Source organism: Nicotiana tomentosiformis, chromosome 6 (genome assembly GCF_000390325.3).
Source record: "Nicotiana tomentosiformis chromosome 6, ASM39032v3, whole genome shotgun sequence".
In the NCBI taxonomy this organism is placed as follows: domain Eukaryota; kingdom Viridiplantae; phylum Streptophyta; class Magnoliopsida; order Solanales; family Solanaceae; genus Nicotiana; species Nicotiana tomentosiformis.
Genome location: NC_090817.1, coordinates 71,836,423 through 71,840,766, shown reverse-complemented (window position 1 = coordinate 71,840,766; position 4,344 = coordinate 71,836,423).

Here is a 4,344-nt window from a genome sequence, read left to right as displayed (position 1 = left end):
TGCCACGCACTCGTACATTGCTGAGTGATTGTGTGTGTAATGAAGTGGGGCATTTCAGCTAGGCTCCTTAAGTATGCTGAGAGTGAGTGTACTTGATGATATCACTATGAAATCATTAACTTGACATGTATATTTGACATGTAGACATAGAGATGTATCTTTCTCATGCTAGACGGTAATATGAATTTGATGATTTGATATGTATATTGGACATGTAGGCATAGAGATGTATCTTCCTCATGCTAGACGGTAATATGGCATTTGATGACTTGACACTATATTTGACATGTAGGCATAGAGATGTATTTTCCTCATGCTAAACGGTAATATGACATTTGATGACTTGACATGTATATTGACATGTAGGCATAGAGAGGTATTTCCTCATGCTAACTGGTAAACGAAAAGTCTTATCTGATGTTGTGAATTGGAAAACACGATTCTTTTTTATAAACTCATGTTTAATTAATTTCAGCGGTAAGATTTGGACTCTGACTGTTATACTTGAAAAGCATGTCTACTTTTCCGTAATTGTGAACGAGTTGAGCATAACATCTTTTAAGTTATTCACTTTTACTGTCTTCATTATATTATTACGAGTTGTTATTGGCTATTGGTGTTGGACTCTAACCATCTTCCGAGCTCGTCACTGCTTTCAACTCGAGGTTAGGTTTGTTACTTATTGAGTACATCAAATGGGTTGTACCCATACTACACTTCTGCACCTTGTGTGTAGATCTTGGAGCTGATGTTGTTGTATATGGCGGGATCTAACATTGAAGATGTACCTGCTTTCCGGGTATAACTGCTATTTGTCCTTGGTAGCTTTAGATTTGTAATCTGTTTATGTACATTCCAAACAGAGGCTATATTTGTTTTCACACCAACTTTATAAATCTAAGTCTTAGTGGCTCATGAATTGTACTACTAATCCTTGGGATTTTGTATAGAATTTCAGTTATTTTACTCATTGGCTCTTATTATTCTCATTTGAGTTGTGTTGAATGTTATTTGACTTACCTAGCGGGTTGAGTTAGGTGACATCGCGACTAGATAGATTTTTGGGTCGTGACATCAATTCAACCACCTCCAATATAATTTATTGGTATATATATATATATATATATATATATATATATATATATATATATATATGTGTGTGGTGTGTGTGTGTGTGTGTGTGTGTGTGTGTGTTGAAATATCTACAAACTATCCCAAGCTAGAAGCTCAAGCAAAAGAGAAGTGGCTGAAGAATTAGGAAGTAGTCGCTCCTAGAGTGAGATTTCATTCCGGGAGGCCACTAAAGAAGATGAGAAAATGATACAATTTGAAGCTGTTCAATTGCTTCAATCTTGTAACCACTGTATCTTGAGTGTCACGAGCCAATTTCACCTATAGGTCGTGATGGCGCCCAACACTGCAGCTTGGCAAGCAGACTGATAAATCAAACGTATATTGATTAAACTTTTAATCTAAAAAAATAATAAAATATCAAATTCTACCAATGTGTGTGCCAAGACCCGGTGTCACAAGTGCATGGGCATCTAGTAGATTATACAAAACTCCAAATACTGTCTGAAATAAAATAGACAGAATATAAATATGAGAAGAGACACTGGTAGCTACAGAACGGTTCAGAAAGGCAGCTCACCACTATGCCTCGAGATGACGTGGATATGTGATGATAGGTCCTCCATTAGTACCTGTCTCAGATCGTGCACAAAAAGTGCAGCAAATATAGTATAAGTACGTAAACAATGTGTACCCAATAAGTATCAAGCCTAATCTCGAAGTGGTAGAGACGAGATGGCCAACTTTGACACTCACTATGGGTAAATAATAATAATTGAAATAAAACTAGAATATTTAAATCAGCATGATTCAAAAAATATAACAATAATTTATTTAACCAGCAGAAATAATTAAATTCCTTCAAAATGCAACAATTCTCAATATATATATTAAATCCTTCAATTTCAATAAAATCTTCAATTTATCAAATAGCTTTATAAGCTGCAATTCAATTTTAATGAATTTTCAATTTATCAAATATCTTTACAAACTGTAATAAACCGTCAAAGTATCGTGTAATTATTATTATTATTATTAAGCACGATTTCTGTCAAGGTCGTACGGCCCGATCCAAAGTGTCGTGAACACTGTCGAGGGACGTGCGACACGATCCATAGATGCATCTATCCTGCCGAGGCGTTCGGCCCGCTCCACAAGAAAGGAGGACATTTTCTTATGTACCTCCGGAATGAGAGTATATTTGTTATAAGATAAATTCAGGAGGAAGAACAATTTCTCTTAACAATTAATTAATTTAAACAGAAAAATAATCAAGTATATGAGATTTCCATCCTTTAATATTTTTATCTAACAATTCACAATATATATAAATGTATATATATATCAAATAATATTAATTAAATAAAGAATACAATTTACACAAGTAATTCATGCTTTGAGTCCTAAACTACCCGGACTTTAGCATTAATAATAGCTACGTACGGACTCTCGTCACCTCGTGCGTACGTAGTCCCCACAATTAGCAATAATTATTTAATTTTAATCACCTATAAGGTAATTTTCCCCTCACAAGATTAGACAAGAGACTTACCTCGTCTTGCTCCAATTTAATCCACTAGAAGGCCTTTTCCATGATTATCCAACTCTGTCTGGCTCGAATCTAGCTAAAATAATTCGATACAATCACTAAAAATTATAGGAATCAATTCTATAAGAAAATACTATATTTTTAATAAAAATCACGAAATTAATTAAAAATTCGTCCGTGGGGCCCACATCTCGGAATCCGGCAAAAGTTTCGAAATCCGATAACTCATTAAATTACGAGTCCAACTATACCAGTTTCACTCAAATCCGACTCCGAATCGATACAGAAATCTCAAAAATTCGTTTCTATGAGATTTCTAAAAATTTCCCAAATTTCAATCTCAAAACACTAATTAAATGATGAGAACAATGATATATTTATGTTTATAGACCAAATCCAAGTTAGAATCACTTACCCCCAATGTCTTTTCCTTGAAAATCTATCAAAAATCGCCTCTGCTCAAGTTCATATTTGCTAAAAATGGCGAATGGGACTAATGCCCTCTTTTATAATTCTGCCCAGGCAGCCCTCGATCCATGGCCTCGATCGTGGCTTCGATCCTCGGCCTCGATCGTGGCTTCGATCCTTGGCCTCGATCGTGGCTTCGATCATGGGTTTTGATTTTGGGAGCTTGATCTTGGGAGCTCGATTTTTGGGAGCTCGATCTTGGGAACTTGATTTTTGGGAGCTCGATCTTGGGAGCTCGATTTTGGGCCAGAATTTCCAGCATAAAGGAAAAATTGCAGCAGTTGTTTTAGGTCCAACTTTTGATCCGTTAACCATCCGAAACTCACCCGAAGCCGTCGGGACCTCAACCAAATATACCAACAAGTCCTAAAACATCATACGAACTTATTTGAAACTTCAAATCACAAAAAACGACGCTAAAACCACAAATTATGCTCACATTCAAGCTTAATGAAACTTAAAATTTCCAACTTCTACATTCGATGTCGAAACCTATCAAATCAACTCTGATTGACCTCAAATTTTACACACAAGTCATAAATGACATAACAGAGCTATGAAAATTTTTGGAACTGGATTTCGACTCCGGTATTAAAAAGTCAACTCCTCGGTCAAACTTCCAAACTTAAATTCTTGTTTATAGCCATTTCAAGCCTAATTTAACTACAGACTTCCAAATAAAATTCCGAACACGATCCTAAGTCCAAAATCACCATACAGAGCTGTTGGAATCATCAAAATTCTATTCCGGGGCTGTTTGCACATAATTAGACATCCGGTCACTATTTGAACTTAAACTTTTAATTTTTCATCAAAATTCCATATCTCAGGCTAGGGACCTCGGAATTTTATTCCGGGAATACGCCCAAGTCCCAAATCACGATTCGGGCGTACCGGCACTGTCAAAACACTGATCCGAGTCCGTTTTCTCAAAATGTTGACCAAAGTCAACTCAGTTGAGTTTTAAAGCTCTTATTCGCATTTTAATCCATTTTTCACATAAAAACTTTTCAGAAAATTTTACGAATTGCGCACGCAAGTCGAGGAATAATAAATAGTACTTTTCGTGGTCTTAGAATATATAATTAATTATTAAATTTAAAGATGACATTTTGGGTCATCACATTCTCCACCTCTTAAACAAATGTTCGTCCTCGAACGAGTTTCGAATTATACGTGAAGTGCTGAATAAGTGTGGATATATGCTCCGCATGTTTTCCTCGGCCTCCCAAGTCGCTTCCTTGATTGGTTGGCCC